We start from the raw sequence: 27,683 nt of genomic DNA on the forward strand, positions 1-27,683 counted from the left end.
AAAGTTTAAATTATTTCACAAAACATCCATTGGTTTTGTTAGTGTTTTCTTTTGAATTTATTAGAATGACTTCTGCAACTTCTTCTTCTAAAATATCTTTTCTTCCTCCTACTTCTCTTCTTTCAATTTCCTTATATTGGTTGCAGATTCAAATATTGAAAAGAGTAGTCTACATATGCCACAGTAAAAAAAGTGTATGTTTAATTACATTTATACTAAGTAGAGCGCCGGCACCATTATCTATCTATCCAAGTTTTAAATATTCAGTGTAGAGATATATGCTAGGTTTTAACAAAATACTGTAAACAGTTTCTGTATTGATGCAAATAAGACATTATTTCCAAACTGGACCAGTTTTAAAACTTTTTTAATTATTTTTTACTTTCGAACCTATACATGCAATATATATATTTTTATATATGTCTCGATTTTACTACTGCTACTAATATTATTATTATTATTATTATTATTATTAAAGTAGGACTTAGACAAACACACACACACACACACACATATCAAAGGAGAGAGAGAGAGAGAGAGAGAGTGAGACTAACAGGGATTAATATTGTTTTGTTAAATTTTGTAGTTTTATAAAAACGTTTTTAATACTTTTTAAAATGTTTGTTTAAATTTGTCACAGGTTTTAAATATTGCATAATTTTTAAATTTTTAAATTCTAATTGTTATGAACTTGCTGCATTTTTAGTCGTTGAAATAATTATACACGGTTACGTCTTACTAATCTGGATTAGTTTTACACATGGGCAAATTGGTACGACTCCTTTCAGTTTCTCATCCGTTTCCAGTGTTTCTCTGTCATGCTTTACCCGATGAACTCCTTATACCATCACAAAAATATCTCAAGAAAGGCACTGTGACCTCAAGATGACTTCAAACCAAAAGTTTGCAGCAACAGTCAACATTTGGGATTAGAAGATCAAACACTGCAATTTCAAGTCGTTCCTGCACACAGATGCTTCATTAACTGTTACTTAGGGTCAGGGTTAAGGTCATATAGCGTAGGAGCAGAGAAAATCGCTACATTTTGAGAGTTAGAATTATCTAGACAATAATAAAAATATGTAGAGAATAAGGACAACGAATGTCATATTCGCTCAATAAAAAGGAATCGTGCCCCTCATTAACTCTTCTTTTGTGGTATGTACGGCTGTGTCATCTTTAGTAGTTATTTATGGTTGCATGTATGTGGGTGCGTATATGCTTGTTTTAATGCTTTCACCCACCCACAAATGTATGTATCTATGTATGTATGTATGTATGTATGTATGTATGTATGTATGTATGTATGCATGTAGGTATGTATGTATGCATACGTGCTTAGTAATTTGATATAGGAATAATTATTTGTATTAAGTGTTGGGTTCGTTTTCTGTAATGCATGGCGCGAGATATTAATTTTCGTCACGATAAGGCCCATGCTGTGTTATACAAAAGTGTGAAAGAAGAGAAATATTATATAATGCCAGTGGGAATTTAGAGTTTTACGATATGTGGTTATTAGGTGATTTACTATAATTTATATTCAGTGACAAAATCTGTGCCCATCAGATGCATTCCTCAGCAGTTGTATCATCTGCTTTAAGATGCAGTTGGTAAGTGTTAAATCAGGTCTAAATGTATTGACCAAAACAACATTCACTCTCCAAGGACAAACTTTTAACTCGGGTAGGGACTAGTATCACACAAAGATTGTTGAATTTTCTTTTCTGAAGTGTTTTCGTATGACATGACTCAAAAGTATATTTGATCCCGTCAAACAGACTGTTCATTGGTCATTCGATCAAGACCTAATTTCGTGTTTCCTTCACTTCCGTCATATACTTGCCATTTGGTTAACAAAACGTATGTATTATTTTGTGGCTTTCGTATGTTTTATTTTGTGGCTTTCGCGAGAACTTGTAAGGAGTTTTGAATAAAAGTGTATTTCGGTACCTTGGAAGTTTTAATTATGTTAGAATACTGTTTCCAATTGGATGAGTACAACATTTTCCGTGCACAAAGGAGTTTAATTGATATAACAGTCTTAGTCGCAGCAACATGAATAAGTCTATGACCCTGTGACATTGAAACAAGGCAGATCATATTTCATGAGGTAATATTAGCACGTAGACGCCAAATAGACTTATATTTTATGTACATGTTGTCATGGAAGTCTTCTTTTAGTCAACAAAGTGTTATCACTGAGTTACATTTTTTTACAGCATTTATGAGATTGTAGAGTTAAGCTCAGTAACAGTAAGCACATCTGTTTTATGTGTTTTTTGCCTAAGGGTAATATCTCCTTGTATAAATTACAGGAATATCAACATATAGAAATTACTTTAATAATGTTCGCCCTCGAATAATTGCTCAAATAATTAAGCTTATATACCGGTATATACATATATATATATATATATATATATATATGATCATTTGAATAGGATACATTGCAATCAATAGCTCTATGCGTTACTGAAGCATTCTTTGATTTTAAACTTTATGCAATGACTCGTCCGATTCATCTTTATGCAATGACTCGAATATCGACGCATCTTATGAAAGTGTCTGTGTTTTGTTGTTGTTGTTGTTGTTTTTGGTAGGTTTTTGATATTTTTTGCAAAGCCTTCAAACTAGAGATTTACGGTTAAAATTTATAACTTTTGTAAACTTCTGTTACTTTCGTCATGATGAAAATTCACATACTGGGAGATACTCAGCATGACGACATTTTTTGGACACCAATTTATCCTCAACCCGCCCCCATATAACGTTTATATTAAATTGCGTTGTAACGAAATGGGACGCATGCTCAAGGGTTAGGACAAATACCCTGACCTACTAAGGCTTGTATTAATAAATAGGTTTGAATTAAACGTCACTTCATAAAGTTTTGAATTAAATCACCATTGAGACACCACTGTCCGTACACATTTATTTTTTGGAGTCTATATTTTTCACATTTTCTAAAACCTGGTTTTAACGTGATAAAAATACAGGGTATTTTCAAACAAATACTGTCGTAGTCTGTACCACGATAATTCATAAATTGTTTCGATAATCGTGTTAAAAATATATTTATTTTTATTTCTGGGTCAAATAAATATGAATAACTTTCGAAAATTGTCATTGTCATCATTTTGCTTAGTAATGTTCGGTTTAAATTCTTTATACTACTTTACATATGTTTTTGTACCGACTGATCTAGTAGAAATATGTTTAAATATTTGAATTACCTCTTGCTGGTTCCTCATATCTCTTAGTTTATATTTCCCACTATTTTCAATATGCTGTGAGTTCGGTGTTCATGTACTGAAATATATTGTGTTTGTAGTTCTCTACTTTCTTCATTTAAACCATCTTTCTTGCTTAAAGCATAAATGGGATATGAAAATAGAAGTTCAGAAAATAAAAGTCGCTAAAGGTAATGAACTACATTTTGTAGCCGACACACATGAAATGGTTGTGTAGATTGAATTCATTCATTTCATTCTGTCAATACAGAGTTGCTTTAAGTAAATCGTATCTGAGTCGGAAATGCAAGTATGTGCATTTGTATGTGATCTAAATAAAATATATGTATATTATATGAATTATATCTTTGATATACCACTTAATGTATAACTTTTGTTATTCAATGGAAATACGGCAAGCATCGTTTCCTTTTAATGACAAATTTATACACATTTTACTCATGACAGTAAATATTTAATTATATGTACTAATATAAGCGTAGATATGCTTTATATATTATGTTGATTCTGATATTGAATAAAGTATGCTGGTTTGCAATATCTGACAATATATTTTTACAAATGTATTACAGGCTAGATGTGGTTTTGGTATAAATGTTTTATAAGCCTTGCATTAGTTTCAGCTTGACTTAATTTTCAGACTTTTTTGGTCAAAGGTAAAGAAGGAAATTTATTGCATACATTATTCTTAAATCTGTCGAAACTTAGATTTATCATCTATATTTGACTATAGAACAGTGATTTAGTTCCTATTTGTCCAACACATTATATAAACATGTTGGTAATTTTCAAAACAAGTGCTAGCAGTTTGTTTATATGCATTGTTATAGCCACGATAGCTTTCGACAAAGTCATAAAGGTTTGACTGCGGAATAGTTTGAGTTCAGTGTGTAACATATGATCACAGAGTATTAGCAAACGGAAAAAGGAGGGCAATTTTTAACATTTATCAAGTGTTGGATTAGGCAAATTTCCTGTTAGTTGCATTTGATTTGTTTTCTGATTTCTAGTTTTAAAAATGAACATCAATTAGGGCATTTAGCGATTATTTTATATCATGATATTTTTACGTATCGTCTTTCAAACAGTTTGTATATTTCTGCTGTGTCATAAGAGGAAAAGTCAAAAACCTTGAGTGCTATGAAAACCGTGATGTTTGAAACTATTTTCCGTGATTTCTAATTGAAAAAGAAAAGTTGAGATTACATTGCTCATATGTGTAACACTATATTGTCACATATATTAAAAACGAGATATAAAAGCGAGTCAGTGTTTATTTAAGCATATTAGACCCGTGTCTCTAAATAATGGTACCTTTGCAGTAATTGTTTGAATGCTAACACAAACAAGTTTTATCGGAGAGGATACAAAAGACTGAGAGAAAAATATCAAAGCTTTTGTTACTCATGCATTGTAAATTACTTAAAAAGTACTGCACAGATTAATTGTTTTGTTACAATTTAATCACATATATTGCCTCGCATAAATTACGGTCATTTCATTTTCCATTAAAACATGACAGTTTATTTTGTAGACGACAACCTATTAACTTGATCCGTTTATATTAATATGGCTATCTACCTCTGATCGGATTATCGAGAGTTTTTGGAATTTGCAAATGGAAATTTAGATGTCAATTACGTTCATTGAGTATTACTGGAGAAATCAAAAACCTATATATTTAAAAACATTCCATTGCTTTGATTATTAATTGTTTGCATTATTATCTAAAATGTTAAGTCCTTAACAACCCTCTAGTACAATTGTTGTGTATCCAAAATACATAATCTCCATTTACAGTATAGCACTGTATTGTCTCGTATAACATTTCTCACATATATGGACCAGTTTCAAACCATCACACTTCCTAAACATAATAACACGCATTCACAGGCCATTTAACTGTAAGCATGTCTGATTGTCTTGACGCTATCAGTGATATAGAGTTTATAAATGTAGTCATGGTTAATTATATTGCTTAAGTAAGACAAATGATTGTATTTGTGTTGTACATCAACCAACATTTTCTCTTTCAGTCAACATCTACCATGTGGGCTGTTCTGGGTTTTATTTCAACTAATATTTCAATGATGTAACTCCATAAACTTTTATTGTACATACATAAACGTAGACACATATAGCTATGCACATACACACAATCCTAGATAAATTACGAATAATTACAAATACTGCCCAAATTAATGTTTCACATAATCATTCTCTATGTTGTTATATTTATAGTCAATACTTATTACATTTACGATTAGTTGGTTTTGAACAGTTACTGGTGAAGTTTATTATATTTAAAGTTAATGAGGCTTATTGTATTTGCATTTGTTGCTATTACATTTACGGGAGTTTATATGTATTATTGAAAGCTGTTGTAACAAGATAACCAGGTGGGATTTTCGGACTTACAACAGAACAGTTTTGACGATGATATAAATACAATGTTTGATAATGGATGACTTGAATGAGCAATTAATTATGAATATGTGCGTGTATATATAATCAAAATGTTGTATTTAATTAACAAAAGAACGCACAGACTTAATGACGAAAAATACCAATAAAATAATTTAGCAAATACAAAATGGGGCCCCGAGTGACCGAGTGGTCTAAAGCGCTTTTCGTTACGGATCACTGCCATCTCACCTCTGTCTGCGGCGGTTCGAGTCTTAGATTCAGCCAATGTGGGTATGTGAGAAAGCTTGCCAGTAGCTTCTCGAGGGTCGGTGGTTCTTTCCGGGGTTTTCCCGGGTTCTTCCTCCACCATTAATACTGGCCGCCATGTATAGCCTATCGTGTGCTGAAAAATGGCGTTAAACCCCACAATAACAATAACAAAGACAAGGGGTGAATGGTTCACAACGATTTGACAATGAAACGATGGATATGGTTTACTCAGGTAGTAAACAATGCTGAATTTTACTCATGTAGTAAAATGAATTCACTCAGGTAGTGAAATTATGGTGATAATAAAGGGACAGATATACAACTTATCTTTACAGTCCCGAATGATACACTTGGTTTTCCAACCCCAAAATTAGCCCACGGCTAACATATTACGCGTAAGGAGATACACTCCGTCATCAGTACACTTTGTTTCAGCTGCACGGCTGCTACAGTTCAGCTTCACAGCTAGCAGCAGAGAGGGTGAACAGACCATAAAATTCCGACAAAACAAATAAAACAAACAAATAAATCATCTCGTAGAAAGGTCCAGATTTTACAAATGAACTTTCCTTGAGATGTTTATTTTTGCAATGACCGATTGTGCTAATAAAACCTCAGTTCGAAATAGTATCTGAAAAAATAAAGTACTCTACGTGTTTATTTATTTCTTGTTTATTTTTTTGACGACCAACGTTGGTAGGCACCCTCTCTGCTGCTCCTCTTCTGCTGATATTAATTAAATTATTATGTTATAATAAAAATGGTACATCCAGAATCTCATACTGCAAGAACAGCTCGAGAACGATTAGAAACAATTAAAAAATTTCTTCCTGTCAGAGACTCATTTAGAAAAAATCTGCAAGCGCAGCAAGAATCAAAAGTTGAGTACGAAGAAGACACTAAAAAACTAGTTAAACCCGTCACTATAGCTACTAAGAAAGCTGCATCGGCTGTTGAAAAAACTATATGGGGAGATATTGCGGAGGAAGATGAGAAGAGGAAAAGGGGTATTTTTCCGGTATTAGAACAAACTGCAGTGCAGGCTGAAAAAACAGCAAGAAGAACCAACCAAACAAAAAAGATTTTACGAGACCTTCCAACTGACATAGCCGCAGCTCAACCTCCACCTGTTGATGAGGAAATACTTGAAGGCATTGAAGAACTTCGTACTGAAGTCGCCGATGTGAGAAAAAAACTTGCATCTAAATCCAAACCAGCAGGAGAAAACGTAGAATTAATTGCAAAATTTAACGAAGGAGTTGTTGAGGAAATTAGAAAAACTGAAAGAGAGAGATTACCTGAAGCAATATTAAATAGTTTATCTAACAAATCTAGTATTTTAAAACCCCGTTATGAAAAAACAAATGATGATAATTTCATTAAATGGATATATCGCGTATATTACAACAAAAAACAAGCTAGAGGTTCAGAATTTGAAGAACTTAAAGAAGAAGTAAAAAGACTTTATAGAGAGAGACGGGAACAACCAAAACAAGGAGAGTCCTTCCAGTATCAGCTTCCTCCACCTCTGCAACAAATAGAACAACAACAATCTTCTTCGCCACAGCAAAGGTTGGAGTCGGAAATTAAAAAGACTAAAGAGCTAATTAAATTACTACCCTCGAAGAAAATTTCTGCACCGAAAATGACATTTACACCGACAGGTTCACCACATGGATTTCGAGAAGGTTCCCCCCCGGACACCACTGAAGTACTTACTCCGGTAATGCAACCACCAGTATTTAAAACACCTCAAGATGAACCTAAAACAGGATCTGGTTTATGTCCTGATAATATCATCAATGACGTGTCACGGTTAGAAGTTCTCATAGGAGGAAAACGAGCTGGAAATAATTCACCAGAAATAACCAATGAAGCAGCTGATATTTGTCGGCGACTATTTCAAGGTGGTATCATGGATATCGGCGTTTACCGAGAACTTATTGATGAGCTCGTTGATGACTAGTTGTTAGATAAATGGTAAATAAAATAAGATGATTGTGCATGATAATCATCGTAAACCCACACAGGTTAGAGCGGTAAACTCACGATTACCAATCTATGAAGCAATTTACGGAAATGGACTTGGTGATGTCATTCGGGGATTATTCACGAGGATAGCTCCAAAAGTAGCACCTGTTGCAAAACAATTATCGATGAAGGCTATTGATATTGTTCGTGATAAAGCTCCTGGTGCAATTGTCAATGTTGCTGGTAAGGCGTTCTCGGCGATCAAAGAAAGACTAGCACGATTATTGCAACGAAAACAACAATCACCGGTGAAACTGGCAAGTACTGAGGTGATGCCTGCAGACGTAAGTAAAATAATAAATCAGGCTGCAAATCAAAAACTAACGGCGTTAGCAGATCAAGGACTCGGTGAATCTGGAAATAATATCTCAAGTTTGATATCAGGAAGTGGAACTTCCCGAGGTGGAACTTTCCGAAGGCGGTGATCAACGTGTTAGACGAAAAATAATTATAATAAAATGTTCAAGCGCGTATCCGACACAGCATTTGACATGGAAGCACCCGTCCTTAAGGATGAATCTGTACGTGATTATCAATTTTATTCCTATGACGCAAAACAACCAGATCAACGTGGAAGAATTGAACTACAAGTTCATGACACAAGTAGATACTTTTTACCCGCTGATGCCTTTCTTGAGGTAGAAGGTACAATTATAAAAACGGATGATACTAATTACTTAGATCCAGTAAAAATTGGTTTTGTCAACAACGGGATCATAGCATTATTTAGTGGCGCCACATATATGATTGATGGAAAAAATATTGAATCAATTCAGAATGATGTCGACGTTGCTGCAACAATAATAGGATTAGCAAGATATTCTGATGATTATACAAGATCAGCAGGTCCTACAATGATGTTTGTGAAAGATAATTCTGATCACCCTGAAAGTGATCTGTATAATACAGGACGACCAAGAAATTTTGCCAATAACGCTGATGCTGATGTGGAGTCAGTGGTTAAAAGTGTTAATGACAATTTTAACTTGGGATTTGCAGCACGTAGAAATATGTTGCTAGGAGGCAATAGAGGTTTTTCATGTACAATTCCACTATCGCATATTTTTGGATTTTGCAGGAATGTTAAAAAGGTTATTTTTGGAGCTAGACACACGGTCGTTCTTGTAAGAAAGAACGATGATAATGATGCTCTGTGGAGACCCGTTGGTGATGCTGGTAAAGTAATATTATCAAAACTTTCATTGTGGATGCCGGTAATGACTCCAACGATCGCAGAAGAACAGCGATTAATTTCTTTCATGGATGCAGGTGGTAAATCCTTGTTGTCATGGTTAACAACAAGCACAGACAGTATGCAAACTAACGTTAACGGTCAGTTTACATGGCATATAGCATCACAACAGGGTGTTTCTGCACCACGACATATTTTTATTGCTTTTCAGAGAACTAATCGTTTAAACTCACAAACTCACTCTCATATGATATTTGACCAACTAGGTCTCACAGATATTTCTTTACGGATAAACGGACAACAGGAACCAACAGAGAATGTACAACTAAATTATGCATTAAATCACATAGGACGTGCATATCATCGTTTGATGTCATTTATGGGACGTGATCAAAATGTTGATACCGGGTTGCAAATATCACAACTAGATTTTAAAAAATTGTATCCGATTTATTATTTTTCATTAGAACATCTTGATCTATCAAAACAATCTGTCGTTGATATACATCTCAAAGCAACATTAAATACCGGTGGTGGTGTTGATTACAGAGCGATCGCGGTCATACTTAGCGACAAGGCCATGTTACTTGAAGGTGGCAGTGGTCGAATGAGGGTCGTTGATGCACCGGTGGAAAATCTTTAATCGTGTTATTTAGAAAAATATATTTTATATAAAAATGTCGTATGGTCATGTTAATGTTACTCTGACCCCGGGTCAGGTAAAAAAGCTTCAATCAAAAACCGCCAACAAATGCGGAACTAAAATATCACTAAAACGAGATCAGATTAGTGGTGGTCCAAACAAATTATCGTTGACAAATAATCAGATTAAACATTTCAATAAAGCCCTAGAATCAAAAACTGGAGTTCAATTCCATCTCTCCCCGAGCGCCATTAAAGACATGGTTAAAACGGGTGGTATATTTCCACTTCTTGCGGCCATTCCGGCATTAATAGCTGCAGCTGCTCCAGCTGTAGCAAAAGCGGCCGCGTTAGGTGCTGTTGGAACAGCCGCTGAAATGGCACTAAAGAAAGCAACAGGGCGGGGATACAAAAAAAAGGGGCGCGGTCTAAGATTACCGGGATCTCGTTGGGGGAGAGGCCTAAGGCTTCCAGGGTCATTTCGTTAAATGTTCCATCATCAAATTTTGATTTACTTGATGCTGCTAAAAAATTAAAAATATCCGCCTTTAGAGGTGTTTTTATGCGAGATCAATTACCGAAACAACCAAACAAACTAGAAACAGGTATTATTAATCTCGACAAACGTTCCGGACCTGGTACTCATTGGGTATCATACGCGATTGATCCGCGTGGAATTGTTTATTTTGACTCGTACGGGTTAGCTCCACCTGTTGAATTTATCAAGTATGTCGCACCACTCCACGCAACAACTAGCGGTTATAAAGTTTGGTATTCAACGCTACCCACACAAACAATGACAGATCCGCCAATATGCGGCCGTGAAGTAATTAATGTACTCGACGCAATATCAAAATCATCCAAGCCGCCACATAAAGTCGTGCACGATTATACAAGCAACCGATATGTTGCGCGTAAAGCATTTTAAACAACGGATCTTATTATAATGGTTGATATTTACGGAAGATCTTCTACTGGTAAGAAAATAAAATCCGACGTTGATCTGTCAAAGTATGCGACTAAAGATGACCTCGCTGATATTATGAACCTTGCTGGAGTTGACCCAGATGAAGTTGTTATTTTTCAAGATCGATATGGTAAACTAAAAACCAGCAATATCAGATGGAATGATATAGTCCGGCGAGTACTCGGTGCAGTTACGGATAATATTCCCGTGTTTACTGATAGCGGCAAAATCAGAGATTCAAGTATGTCACTTAAAACCATCAGAGATGAAATTGTAAAAAGTGTTGCTAATCGCGTGAGAAACACCGGTGACACAATGATGGGTGAACTCAGCATGAACGGAAACAAAATAGTAGTTTTAAAAGATCCAACATCTGACGAAGACGCAGCAACAAAAATATACGTCGATGTCAACTATGGCACCGTAGACGGTAAATTATCCACGCTACGGGCCGAGTATGACGTTCACACGGGCGCGTTTACAAGGCTTCGAAGAAATTTTCAAAAAACCGATGATGCCATAAATAAGTTCTTTGGAAATCCTTCCGTCATTGACATGAAACTTTCTGATATCAAAAGTAACCTAGACACGATCAAACGAACACAACTAGACATCGTAGCGGGAATTCCTGAGATTATCAATAAAACCAATCTGATTAAAATTCCAGCTGAAATAACTCCCGGGCATATCACAAACATCGTATGCACGGTATCATCGGGATTTGCAACATGGTCGCAGCAAAATAAAAATATCAAATATACCGCAACAGTCACTGGCGTGTACAGGCTATCTGTGTTTAGTGCTGCAAAATTTGAAATATTTACAACGTTTCCATGGCGTCATTCCACAGACAGGTTTTCCGGGGTTGTATCTGTTATATTAAATAGCGGAATCGAAGAAGTATTTATCCTGGAAGTAGATGATAAGACATTAACCGCAACATCTTACTGGTGGTGTTTGGAATTTGTAGCTGAAACACCTCAATTGTTTACTGCATAAAAATATATATGGACGGTGCGCAATACAGATACAATCAAGCACGTGAATGGCAGGCTGCGCTAAAAGATCAAGTCGATCAATATACAGTAAAAGTAAAAAAATATCGACGACGATTGGTTATCGTTGATGTGATTGTTTATTCAGTATCCGCTGTTGTTGCTGGAACCGGTGTAATATTATCAGCGTTGACAACGATGGCACCAGTAGCTGTAACTGTTTGTATTTCGGCAGCAACAACTATTGCAGGTGTGCTTGGTATCATCACAAAAAAAATATGTACTTGTACGAACGAAAAGTTATCCGATTACAAAATAAAATTACATACAGCGACGGTAGCATACTCGAAATTATCCTCGTTGTTATCAGCGAGTCTCAGTGATGGAATTATATCTGATTTCGAATTTTCAATGATGACCAAAATATACGATGAAGGTATTAAAGATACAAGTATTAATAATGACAGAATTACTCCAGCAGATCGTGACCAACACAACTCCGCCAAAGATAACGATGATCTCGGTAAGTTCAACTAATCCTGAATTTAGTGTTAATTTTCCTACTGCAATTCCAGTAAAAGAAATAGCACTAGCACAATTACGAGTATATTACAGCTGGCCCAATATCAGATCAAAATCGTTTCATGGTACACCAGCAAATAATTCGCTCGTATTTACTAACAAGAGCAAATCCGATGGAACACCTGACTGGGTTGTTGTTGGAATACCAACTGGCAGTTACCAGATTGAAGAGATCAGTGAGGAATTTGCGCGTAGAATAAAATCAATAACGGGAAAGGAATCAAAAATATCAATAAACGTTCATGAGCCGACGTTGTCCTCGACGGTTGAAATAAACTCGCCTGATTATGCCGTTGATATTTATCAATCTTCAATCAGATCAGTGCTAGGATGGCCGGATGTTCCCCCGGTGCATGAAGGACCACCAGAACCGAAAAAGTCTGATTATGTCACGGATAGACAATCATATCATGAAATTAATCCATCATACGGGGAAAAACTACGTATTTTTAAAAATAAATTAATATTTAGCCATTTTCTCTTTCACGACTCCATGGAGGCATGGACTTTTCTAAGTCGGGAGGGGGAAACAGGACATGTTTTTGGTCTTCATCGAGGTGATATTATTGAATATTTTCAGGAAATCAATCAAGAATGTAAAAAACAAATAGATCAACTAAATCAATATTTTAACGAACATATTTTTGACATATCAGCGTCATCGCATGAAAAAATCATCATGCGTGTGGAAATATTAAATCAGCTTATATCAGATATGGAATATTTTAATAACCGAATAGTTCAAGCGATGGTTAGTTTAGGGCCATCATTTAAAAAATTTGATGCATATAAATGGTTAGAAAAATATAAATTAACAGAAGCAGATGTACCGAATTATAAATTCCCCGGGTATAGTGTAACCGAGTTAAGAAAATCTGTCAGTGATGTCATTGATGAGTTTTTTCCTAAAATACTCGATGCATGGAAAAAACTAGCACCATTAGCAGTTGTTCTTAGACATGATAATGATCCACATGGCGGCGGAAGACACGTATCCCCGCGGATCGTTAATATAACATCGACGGTCGCGGTCAATCTGGTTTGTGACGTAATCGATGGCAGCTATCAAATAGATCTCGGAAGATCAAATCAGGCTCAACAAGGATACATCCTATACACGTTCACACCACAAGTTCCCCCTGGAAATTTAATCGTGCAAGAACCAACTAATCCCGTGTATTTGCGGTGTCACAATAATATGTTAACACGAATCAATTTTAAACTCACAGACCACCTTAATCGCTTAATTGACATACGTGGAGAAGAACTTGTAATAAATCTGTATGTGAAATCTTAAGGATTTTTGTCGTAAAGACTTCCGTCGTAAGACTTTATCGTAGATCTTCATGTGGAGGAGGGTTTTACACGCGAGGATTTCTTAACAGTTAGAAGAACATTTGTAACAGAGATCAGAATCAAATTCGATCAACTTAAAAAAAATAATATTTATTAATTTTCCTGAAATTGTACAAATTACTTGATTTTGACTACCAACTACCCCCTCAGAAACATAAAAATGCACGAATTACTTGATTTTGACTACCAACTACCCCGTCAGAAACATAAAAATGCACGAACTACTTGATTTTGACTACCAACTACCCCATCAAAATCAAGAAAGTTCTAACCTTGTCAAATTGTTCCTAACAAATTTTATTTATTAATAATATTATTTTTACTGAGATTTTTATTTTTTTTTACTAAAATACAACGAAATTGCTCAATTTTCCTGATTTTGACTACCAACTACCCCATCAGAAATCAAGTAGTTCGTGCATTTTTCTTTGATTTTGACTACCAACTACCCCGTCAGAATCAAGTAATTTGTGCATTTTTCTTGATTTTAGTAAAAAAAAAATAAATCCTCAGTAAAAATAAAATTTATAATAAATAAAATTTATTAGGAACAATTTGACAAGGTTAGAACTTTCTTGATTTTGACTACCAATACACGTGGTCAGCGTTGACATGGACCCCAGTTACCAAAACTTTCATTTTCATTATCATCAGTAACGAGGTTACCTTGGATCGTTTCATCAGTAACGAAGTTACTCTGGATCGTTTCATCAGTAACGAAGTTACTCGCTGACATTATTTTTCTTAATAGTCTTATGCGAGTACTAATCGTTTTCTTTGCCTCATACTCGTGGGATAATAACGACTTAATTCTTTCTACGGCGGTAGAAAGAGGAACGAACTCCTTCACATGATCATCTTCTACGGTAGCTAGCGACTGAAACATTGCCGATTGAATCCGTTTCATGAGACTGTATTCAGATGATAGTGTGTGTGTCCCCATGGTTTTACGTTCTTGTAAAATCTCAAAGTCAGAAACTATTTTTTCAGGATTAAGTTCATCAGATATATTAATTCCATCTTTTTTTAATTTTTTAATAGCGACAATTACATCATTGATATTTTCATGGTTCATTATATAATATATAAATCTTTAAAATAAAAAAAATATCCCTAGAACACCTATCGAGTGTATTAGCGAGTTCGTCGGGATGTTTCAGGGACAGCACAGCCAAGAACTTGTAGCTTGCCACCGCAATCTACCAAGTTCATTAGGCAAATTATTCCCTCTACGAGAGCCCCTAACCCGCCAAACAACGGTCTAGAGGCCCAAGAGGGAGGACGGCACAACCCTCATTAAACTCGTAGCTTGCCACCGCAATCTACCAAGTTTAGAGGATATACACATAACATATAACTAACTAAGGACAGCACAGTCCTCATTAAACTCGTAGCTTGCCACCGCAATCTACCAAGCTTAGAGGATATACATACAATGAATGAAGAGCCCCTATCGAGTGTATTAGCGAGCTCAGATTATGAATACGGCACTAACTAAGGACAGCACAGTCCTCATTAAACTCGTAGCTTGCCACCGCAATCTACCAAGTTTATCGGACATACATACAATGAAATGGTTATATACAATGAATGGTTATATACAATGAATGAAGAGCCCCTATCGAGTGTATTAGCGAGCTCAGATTATGAATGAAGTACAAACATATAACTTAACTAAGGACAGTACAAACATGTACGCTCAGCAAAATCACACCCACAATAATTAATCCAGTGGGTGATACGAAAATATGTATCAACCACAAGTCAATATTGTGGTTGTGAATTTGCTGAGCGGAGGGGTTCTTGCGGTTCCCCCCACTATTATAAAAATCGCAATTATGCGCACCACCGACAAATTGTCAGCCATGGGGATTCAATCCTGGACCGCGAGCGCCACAGTCCAATACCATACTGATCGAGCTATCAAACATTGTTACGAACATATGTTTCGGAAGTTAATATATAGCTAAGAAACCAATATTTACACTAAACAGCGGTTTCTGAATAATAACGGTTTCTGTATTTAACAGTTTCTGTATTTGTAGCGGTTTCTGTATTTATAACAGTTTCTGAATAATAACAGTTTCTGTATTTAACAGTTTCTGTATTTATAACAGTTTCTGTATTTATAACAGTTTCTGAATAATAACAGTTTCTGAATAATAGTTTCTGTATTTGTAGCAGACCGAAAATCGATAATAACAGTAGCATTAATGCACCAGTCAAAGAACTTTCCAGAATGTAAGTTCAGTGAACACACAACTGCAGGTCAATTACAATGAGTAACGGTTTCTGTTTACACACAGCTTCCTACGGATCATGTGTTGTATGATGGGAAAATATTTAAAAAACATAAATAATACTTCTACGAGTAATTAGTTACGATGTAATTAGTTACGATGTAATTAGTTAAACTGACTAATTACGATCATAAAAAACCAACCATCTACGAAGAAAACTATATATTACAAAGTAATCTCCCCTTAAATCAAAAATTCAGTAGTGTATGGAGGACCTACTGTGACATAAATTAAAAAAATTAATTCAATGTGGTGATGATAGTTAATAATGTGGTGATGATAGTTATTGATACTGAAATGTAATTTTCTGTTTATATTTTTTCGAGAAAGCTGTTTTATATATATTTTCTGCCACTCTTTGTACTGATTGCGGGTGAATATCAAAATATTTCGCAGCAGAAGATATTGAACGAAACATAATTTCTTCACCAGTTTCTATGTTTGTGGAAATTACCGCCCTCTTTCCGATTGTCTTACATCTTCCTGTATTTCCACGTGTATTATTCTCGCTGTGAGAGATAGCTTGTAAATTGGATAAATTATTGTTTTGAGTGACCCCGTCAATATGATCAATAACAAGACCGTCTTTGATCACTCCGAAGAAACATTCATACGTAAATCTATGACACAGATGATGTTTCTTTTCCCCCCCGCATGTGAACATTAGATAACCAGCATTAGTAATATAACCAACTTGTTTTTTTAACTTGCAGTGTCTGATGACACCATTAATATTTGATTCATAGTTTGTTATGACAGGATGTGGGACAAATATATTTTGCTCCATTATAATAATATTATATGTTTAAATCATTGTTTGTCTGAAATCTTGATATATAATCCTCCACGGATTTTATAGCGTTTTCACCGCTATTATTTTTTTGTCATAATATCTTTTAAGTTCTCTGAACCGTTTCCCGCCGCACTTCCCACATAATTTTGTCTTTCCACGTACTCCAATACCACACCGTAGACATGGTATTGGTCCTAGACTTCCTCGTCGTATGTTTTGTGAGTGCATCCAACAAAATTCCTTTCTACAGGATTTGTTGCATCGATTTACTGAGCCGATCATCAATCATCTGCATTGGGACATTGTATATATATATATATATATATAATTTTCTTTATTTAAATATTTGTTTTAATTATATGAACGAGTTTGAGAGATTATCCCAAACTAGGCCTGTTAAGTATAAATTCAACCTTAACAGATTATCTTCTGACTTGCCAGTACGAGATCTGGTTGATCCGAAAAATAAAAGTTTGATCTCGAAAATTCATGACGCTAAGAAAGAATTTTACACGGATGGTGCATCTCATACATGGTCAACGTTCAAGATTATACGCCTTGACTCTGTCAAGGACTCCGTCAAGGACGCTGTCACGGACGCCACAATGAACGACAAGCGAGCAGCAACTATCATTAACTACATCGCTGAATACGAGGGCAATCAAAAATATTTCTTCAGAGTAAAATTTATTGTATTAACAGAAACAGGTAGTTGGATTATCCGTGACAAATATGATCCTGTCCTTGGTAATAATAAAACTATCATATTAAGTAAAAATTCCAGACCGGGTCTATTGACTGGTATTGATAAACCGTATTATGAGCGAGAGTATCCTGTAACAGTAGTTATTTATGGAATTTATGAGATAAATAAAAAACCCAACGTTGATAAACTAGCGCCGATGAAATTATCATCCTTGACCTTGTCAAGGTTAAATTGTGTGGCTGAACGAGTAATAGAACACTTTACAAACGCGATGCGTGGAAATGGATTAACTGATTTAAGGCGTGAAAAAATAAACTCGTGGGCTGATTCAGTTAAGGATAAAGGTGCTACAATAAAAGATGTTGCTGAGTTAGGAAAAATATTAAAATTTCCAATAACCGTAGCAACAATAACAGGAGAAGTACTGTACCAGTCGAAATATAAATCGAAAGGAGCTCCAATAAATATTATCGATCATAACGCGCACGCATGGACTAACGCAGTAACAATATTTCCACGTGATCGAACTGTTAGATTTTACCCCACAGATATGGCTGTGGCAGATAATTCTGGGGCAGATAATTCTGGAGCAGATATGAGTATGTTTGATTTTATCAACGAAATAAGTAAAACCGATCCTGTATCGGTATGGTTATTCAAAAGTAATGAGGAGGGTGAATTTGATCAGTTTGTCAAACCGAACGGTGAAATATATCGCACAGAATCCCTCCATGACGAGATGAAAAATCTTGCGACGTTTTTACAGTGCAAACACGCGGAAAATACTGACAAATTACTAACTAATTGTTTTACCGTTCCATCTGTTGCGGCTCATTTTGCCAGAGAACGAAATTCATGGAAACCAACACGATTTGATTTACTCGAGGACGTACGCGCAAGTTGCGTCGAATATGGACATGGCGGATTATGGAATACCAAATACAATTACAATGATGTTATTTCGGTTGATATGGTTGCATGTTATCCAGGAAGTTTTCTGGGATACGGAGACTGTTCTACGTACTTTGAAAGATTTGGTCACCCTACAAACGAGATGACGCGAGTGGCAATTAATGGACCATTACCTGATTTTGATCTGACTGGATTCGCCTGTATTGAGTCGTTCGAGTTTAACGAAAATCTTCACAAGATTTGTTATGTTTGGTTTGGCAGACATTTTTGTGAAAAACGTTGGGCACCTATAGTTCTGTTGCGATATATGCTAGATTGTGCGATACTGACATCGTTGGTGGTCAGTGAGGCAATTATATCATATCATGCACAGACCAAAGTTTGGTTGCCCATGTCAGATTCTGAAGTTATCAGCGAGTTTAAGGAAAAATATCCTGAAGTTTCCGAAGATGATATTCCTAAAATTCTCGAGATTTAACTCAAAACCGCAAAAGATCTCGGTAGAAAAATTATAGGTAAATTTACTCAAGGTGGTGCATATGATTATAAAAGACATCACGCACGATTAATTTTAGATGATGCCGAGTACGATTTTATAATCGCTGATACAACGGCGAAAAATACATTTGTAAATCGAGAGAGTGTTTATTTATCCGACGGAACAAAATTAGGTACGATCGTTAGTTACATAAATGACGTATCCCCGCAATATACTCATCTAAGATCTTCCATGTTGGCTTATGTTTCTATAAATTTATTATCGATGATTAATAGATTTCCTGAGACCGCAGTCAGAGTCGCAACAGATTCGTTTTATATTTCAAGTAAATATTTAGAACCTGTTATGAAATTTACAAGTAATGATGAACGATGGGGTTCGTGGAGAATAAAAAAGGAACTATTACACAATTATACAGAATCAGCAGATGTTCCAGTGAGAGATGTTTATCGTGAGGGTAATAAAATATCAGAAATGTCGAAGGCACCATCGTTGAGTGATCCAATAACCAGATATAAGACAGTATATCTCAATGGACCTGGTGGATGCGGCAAAACGACTCGAGCGATTAATGTTTTTAGAAATTCAGATATGATCGTGCTGACACCCACACATAGACTTGCACGTGAGATGAAACAGCGGCAAGTACAATCGTGCACATATCATAGTTTCTTCCGATGGCGCGGGGATACATGGACTTCTGAACGGATGGGAGAAAAATATATACCTAAAATAATTATTTGGGACGAGATATGTACGGTGTCATTAGATACATTAAAAACGTTTCTTGATTGGTTGTTGACGAAAAATACCGCTATAATAATGTGTGGCGATCATGGTCAACCTCCGCCCTTTGTTGGACCATCTCCACATGATTGGTTAAACAATTTCGTTGATTATTACGAAGAAATAGATGATGATCATAGAGCTCTTGATGCAAATTTGAAAGAGTTTAAAAAATTAATCAGATTACAATCAAACAAAATTCAGTGTGAAATAATACGTGGAGTGATCTCAGAGACATCAATGAGTGATTTTTTGAACTCATGGAGACCCACCGATTTGATCGTAGCAAGTAGAAAAATAATCAGAGACGCTTTACAACAACAGTTATTTCAGCTACATAAAGAACAATATTCAGAACTACCCGTACCGTTGTGTTATAGACCATCAGATACACGAAAACAGAATATTAATGTTGATATTCCAGGACCCTTGACAGAGTCAAGGAAACAGAATCTCGTATTAAATGATATTGTCGCCGTTGATATCAGTGTGGTCGAAGATGCATTACACGCTGACAAATCTCCATGGGTGTTAGGATACGCTATGACGATCCACTCGTCTCAGGGATTAACTATTTCTGATACACGAGTCTGGATTGTAGACGATCGCATCGAGTGGTCAAATTTAGTTTATTTAGCGGTATCGAGGGTCAGAAATATATCTCAATTACGTAGAATTATAATTCCTGAAATCGTTGATAAATTTAACATCATCGATGATGATATAATAAGAAAAAAATTAATCGGATACAAACAATCTGACAAAAAAAATAAACGTGACTTTGATCTTGATGTTGAATTTATTATTGAGTTAAAACAGCAGCAGAATAATCATTGCACCAGTTGTAATTGTATAATGTTATGGCGGTATTCGAGTAATGATTCAAGACAATTTACCGTAGATAGAAAAGATAATAGTCGCGGTCATACACGAGAAAATACCATGTTAACCTGTCTTGAGTGTAATCGACGTAGAGGCGCTAGTTAAGTGATCGAAATCACCGGAGTGATCGCGGCGGTAGTTGTGTATCCGCGGGAATTATTTGTAGTTGTTCACGTGTAAATCCACGTTGAGGAGCAGCAGAATCTAATCTGTAGATTGCAGGTCTGGAAACGCCTGCGTTTCTTCCAGTGGATCTTGTCACGGTAGATATTTTGTGTGTGGTAACACTCCAAATAGGATCAGTTGCTCTCGCGCTACCACCTTCAAGTTCACCAGGCTCATATAAATATCTGACTGTAACATCACCTAATATTTTTTGTTTTCCAGCATCTTTTCGTTGTGTTGGTATATTTTTTTTTGTGACCGCGCTAATGGGTTTCATGTTGGTTGTTCGTGTGATTTCATTATTTAATGCAGCTATCACGATTGGTAATCTTGCAACCCATTCGCGAGATCTTTTATCCTGAATAAATTCCCTCGCGTATTGATATCCAAATAACCGTTCAGCAAGTGTTCGATTAAATCGCTCAACAATTGCTTGATCACGGTGAATTGCAGTATGACCTCGTCGTATTTTGGTATTATGTTGTTTCATCAGCGATGATACTGGACCAAGAAATTCCTTACCAGGATCAACCTGTAGTAGCTGTGGCCATCGTAGACCACCTTGTGGTCCAAGTCCTCGTTGATAAATTCGTTCAAACGCATCAGCTACTTCAGATGATGTTTTCGCCGATAGCGGTTCTGCTTCTTTATATCTACTTGCAACATCAACTACGGTTAGCGCGTACTTGTACGTTTTTCCACGCACAGTATCATGCGGTAAAAACAGAATATCAGCTTGATGAACTTCATTAGGAACACTGACATCGAAATACGAGTACTGAATGTGTTTAGGACGTGGTAGATAAATTTGCCATATTGCTTGTTTAGATAACCACGTTTTAGCAGTAGAATGTTTAACCGATGCTGCATCAGCGAGTTTACCAATTGCTGCTTTGCCTCTCCAGTATCCTCTCGGCGAATAATAAATTGATTCCATTATTAATTACCAGCCCCAATCGCTAATTTACCTTTCATCGAGGATCTTACTAACCAATTAGCTAATGATTCTCTAATATTTTTATTTTTTATAGAATTTAATGAATGAATTAATTTTACATCTGCAATATGCCTATCTTGTAGATTTTGACTTTTATAAGCTACATCATGAGCATGACAAGCTCGATCAATAGCATTTATTGGTTCCTCGCCTGGTTTTGGTTGATCCTGATTATCAAGCCTGATATCGAGTCGAGTACCAGGACCGCAATAATTATATCCTGGTAGATGTTTTTCCCCGCTGTATTTAGCCCATGGAGCACCTGGAAACTTTGACATCAAATTAGCAATATCACCACCGCGCTTATTAGGTAAAAACGAAAATTTCTTTCTACAGCATACAGAACATTTTCCACCGTACGCTATTTTTTTATTTTTTGTTGTAACTGTAGCTAAATCAATAGTTGGAGTTTTAACTTTACAGCGTAAACAATATAAATTCATGTTATAATATATATGGATATAATTGATTTCTCAGCAACTCGGCAGCGAGAGCCAGTTAAGCATCATCCTGCGCTACCGAACTCCATCAGAATGATTATCATAGGACCATCTGGATCGGGTAAGACGGAGTTATTACTTAATCTGATAATGAGATGGTTGAAATGGGATAAGTTGTATTTAGTAGCACCATCCGTTGATGATCAACGATGTTATGATGTACTTAAAGATTTCAATGAAAACGCGCGATTACTGGATGAAGGTAATGATGTTATAGAGTTTATAATGAAGCACCATCCGTAGATGTTTTGGACGGATTTATTAATAATTTAGTTGTATACGACGATGTGATGCTAGATAAACAATCAAATCCAGCCAGAATATTTTCCCGAGGTAGACATAAAAATACAGACGTGATCTATGTTACTCAACGATATACACAAATTCCGAAGGTGATCAGAGACAACTGCAACATTTTAGTTGTGTTTAATGGCGTAGACACACACACGTTGCGAAATATTCATCAAACCTGGTGTGGTGGTGACATGGATATAATTAAATTCAAAAATTTCTTCTCACGAGCGCAAGCTACCCCGCATGGATTTATAACAATAAATTTACATGATCCAAGAACAAGATATCGTGTGGGTATTGATAAAATATTTGGGTAACAGGGGTGATGATAAAATTAAATTTAATTAAACAGATATCATTAATATAATGAACAACTGTGCGTGGCTGCGTCAAGGAACCACTAACAATTGTAATAAAAAATGCCGTGGAGAATATTGCAAGAAACATAATTATCTTATAAAGAAAAATCCTCATGCTGGTCCACGAAGATGTGTTGGATGTAACAACGGCGTTAGAGGATTATATCAGATTTGTAAAAATTGCGGTGGAGATCGATACAGAAGTTTGATGATATATTATAAACACAGAAAGAACATAAATCCAAAAATAGAAAAACCACCATCAGAACTTGAATATTACTTGAAACATAGAACAAATTCCGAAGATTCAGATGAAGATGAAACAGATGAGGAAAAACGACAGCGAGAACGTGTTGAAAAATATTCATCAAACTTGGTATGGTGGTAAATTAATAGCAGCAGAGAGGGTACCTACCAACGTTGGTCGTCAAAAAAATAAACAAGAAATAAATAAACACGTAGAGTACTTTATTTTTTCAGATACTATTTCGAACTGAGGTTTTATTAGCACAATCGGTCATTGCAAAAATAAACATCTCAAGGAAAGTTCATTTGTAAAATCTGGACCTTTCTACGAGATGATTTATTTGTTTGTTTTATTTGTTTTGTCGGAATTTTATGGTCTGTTCACCCTCTTTGCTGCTCAGCTTCTACAGCTTCACAGCTTCTAATTCCTGTGGTTGTCTTTATAGCTTGCACCACGTCGACCCCGATCACTGATAACTTTGAACGCTAGGGTCACTCTGGTTACTCTAGACACCCTAGATACTCTGGACACTCCAGACATTAGACCCTCCGGACACTCCGTACACTTTGAACACTCAGAACACTCCAGACATTAGACCCTCCGGACACTCCTGCCATTAGACTGCTAAAACTATATCCGATAGCGTGTACTATACATGACACGGGCATACTAACGTAATGACGTTATACACCTTAAGTTATATTGATTACATTATCAGCATTTAATCACAAAATGACAGGTTCAAAAATAAACCTAATCCTGATTCGATGACAATTGTTAAGTAAATGGTTAATCAATGTTCTCAGATCATTTCATCTTAAGCAAACAAATTATTTCATGGTGTCTATCCGTCGTTATTGTACATACTAATCTGGTGTCATAGATGATGGTTGAAAAGTGAATTTAAGAACGTTTCCTAAAGCAAATCAAAAGAAGCCTTTCAAAGAAAAATATTTAATGTTTCAGGTCAGTGTCTTTTACCTAACTTACCCTTGTCTCTCTCTCTCTCTCTCTCTCTCTCTCTCTCTCTCTCTCTCTCAAACCATACTATATTTATGTGTATATACCATGCATATATATGCATTCTAACTTTTCATTATCTTCTCACATGCATATTTATCTTTATTTACTATTTACACACATCGTTTTGATAACTTTAATTATCATCATATGATTTTAATGCAAAAACCAAAAAGAAAAACAAAATAATTGTAAATGAATGTAACGCAATTTCCTAAACTTCCCTATAAAATTCTGCCTACTTTTTTAACTTTAACTATGATAGATTGTTGTCGAATAGAGGTTCAAGTGCAGATCTCCCAAAGGCAATTTTGAGTTCCAATGGATTTGCCATTGGCAAACTGACTTATGAAATTTGCATTGCTCTGGTGACAACCTATATTTTTAAAATCTCATTAGCTATTTTAATAGATGAATTGACAATTTATGTACGTTTGATATTTTTAAATTTTCATTGTGTACTGTCTAGACCTGATGCATATTTAATGATATTTCTCATTTTCCAACAGGATGGTAATTTTCACGTCATCAATACCAATTTCATTCATTTTTATTAGCATAACCTCATTTACAAGTTTTTGAGTGCATATGCTGTTAAAAACGCGAAGTGATAACGTGTTAACAAATCTGCAACAATTAGTGAGGTTCATGATTTTCTTCCTTACACTGTAAAATAAGCTATGATTGCGTTCAGGACAAAACAGAACACACACTCAGTACCCCCGCAGAGCAACCAAAATTTGAATAATTGAAACATCACGCACTTTCGCCAAATTTTAGCATGCTTTCGAAACACACTAATCATAGTTCACGTAAACAATTGTCAGAAATTGCTCCAAAAATTAAAATGCTTAAAAAATGATATGGTTTTTTAAAATTGTGCTCAATTTATTCTTTTACTGATCTAGCAAGAAACCTTGCATACTGCTGGTGTCTTAATATCAGATATTTAATTAGTACCTCAGTAATATCCCGACGAGGGCGAAATATCACCTTAGTTAGACCAGAGATAACTCTTTTCATTACTCATGTGAGGTTTCGATCCTAGCTACGAGCATGCAGCATCAACTGTTATTTTTGGATTTAATTAACTTTCAATTAATGCTCCGTAAAGCTATTTCAAAATTTTGGTAATGAGTACCACAAATGACACATGATACGCCTGAATTGGGACCTTTTCCCAGCTAACAATCATGGTCTTTGCTCCACGGATTTGTCTATTATATGATTAAGTATCAAAATATGTACAGGGGTTACGAATTGGCAGCTGAGCCAAGAAGATGTATGTTTGTATGAATAGCGCTTAAGGTCACTTCTGCACAATATTCGCTGTATAGTTCCGATTAAACCTATTATTCCAAAACTTTAAAGGTAAAAATGCAAGAAGCTTAGGAGAAAAAAAATCTAAATAAAGACTTAATACTAACTTGGTCGATTCGGCGTATTTACGTCCGGATTCATCAACTTTCGAGCACTGATAAGGAGACAACCATGCATTATGCATGAAGAACGTTTCTGGTGCCACCGAATAATTGTTGTGCGCCTCATCTAGATCACCTTCAAAGAAGTATCGGTTGCTGCTATTGACGTTGTAATCTCACACGTATTTTTGCAATATATGTGTGGTCAATGTAAGGAAACCCACCAGCCGGAAACGGTTGCGTCATTGCTCAATTATAAACATTTTTTGAATTAGATAGATAATGTAACTATTAAGTTCCGCAAGGTCATACATATCATTATTTGGGATGTTGGTGCATGCATATGTGCGATTCGCCGTAGAAATCCCGCCACAATGTGATCGCTCTAATAAACATATGATTATCGATGTCAGTAAACAATTTCAACTCGATTCGTTTTATGACAGCACTGCATTCGAAACCATTCTCGGTCATGAGAAGTAATGTGGGGGACAGAGCTTGTATAAGTGGATGACTTTGTCACACATTTTCTCAACACGTTTTCTCAAACACATCAGGTAGCAACAGCACATCCGTACACGGGTACAGATCATGATAGTCATCCATGTTTTTGCATCTGACTGCAGACCAAGCCTTATTTGCGTGCTCGTATATTTTGTCTGAAATACTTTCGCTTGACAGCAATGAATAAAACGCTTCGATCGGTGAAATCTGAGATTTCGGCAAACTCGTCAAAGTCGGTCATGTACTTATATGGATACACACCTTTTCTCGTTAGCAGGTCCATGTTGGTAGGATAGTATGGACGAGTGATTGTGACATTCTCCGCTGTTAGTGTTCTCGCTATGTTATCCAAGTATGAATTCATAACTTCAACGATTCGATGAACTGTAATTGTCGGATCCTAATATCATGTATATTTTCATTTGTTGGGGATCACTCATATCGGTAAGATTGATGCCCTGGCTACTAGTTGCATTATTAATTTCTTGTCATCAAACACGTAAGTTTTGAAACAATACAGGGTTTTCTGTTCTGTTTCAGTAAGTTCTCAACTGTACGCACCAATGATATGACAGTGATCACATGGCGTTCTAACCGGAACCGGAACTTTCGGTTCCATCGGTGGAAGAGCTTTGTCCTTTGTTAAAGGGACAATCACAGTTGCAGCAATGAGTGGCTGCAGAGAACTCTCTCGAATGTTATTATTAGTCATAATCATGTATACTGGTGAATCGGGCTGTCGCACACAGTTCGAGTTAACCTTCAGTAATTTGAGAAACACGCTAACAGTGTACTTGCCAAGACACAACACTGGTGGCTCAGTTCGCCCGTCACACTTAAATACTATATAAAAAAATCCGCATAGTTGTTGGTCAGCTACTTGCAATATTGGGCTGAACACATAACCTGACGCGTTGGCTGTCTTTGAAATCAAAACTTTCTACTGGAACGTTCAGACATTCAAAGATGATTTAAAGAACATTCGTCCTTCGTTGCATTGCTATTAATTCGTGAAGGTTTTCACCAGGGTGTATCATCATGTTCTCTTGCGGTTTTTCACTAATACCACCACAATAAAAGTAATGGTCGGCAAGCAGTTGCTGGGTATTAATTGCGACAGCTGCATGAACATTCATTATGTTTGTTCCTGTTGTGCTGGTGAAGTAACCGTGCAAAATTGTTTATCCAAACATTTCGCGATAACAATTCTGAACCAACAGCTGCAAAACCCATCTGAGTTCGTCCATGTTGTTCATGTGTGAATAATCTTTAATCGTAAGTAAACACATTTGCAGCTATTCTAGGGTTAAGGTTTTCAAACTTGTTCAGTATGGATTGGGTAACCTGCATGGGAAATTCGATATTACCAAGGATGAGTCCAATGACGTGCTGACATTATATACGAGGCATGTCTTGTTTATCAATATTTAGATATAACCATGACATAATAGACCATTCAAACCTTCTTTACGTTTATCACTGACCTTGGCAGGACTCACCCTGGTGCTGGTATCTAACTGGATCCATAATTCGGTTGGCATAGTGCAATATTCCATCCCGATCTTTCATTGTATTTCTCCAACCTCTCTATAATTTGTTCAAT

The sequence above is a fragment of the Sinohyriopsis cumingii genome, chromosome 7 (assembly GCF_028554795.1).
Source record: "Sinohyriopsis cumingii isolate HCF-2022 chromosome 7, ASM2855479v2, whole genome shotgun sequence".
NCBI lineage: Eukaryota > Metazoa > Mollusca > Bivalvia > Unionida > Unionidae > Sinohyriopsis > Sinohyriopsis cumingii.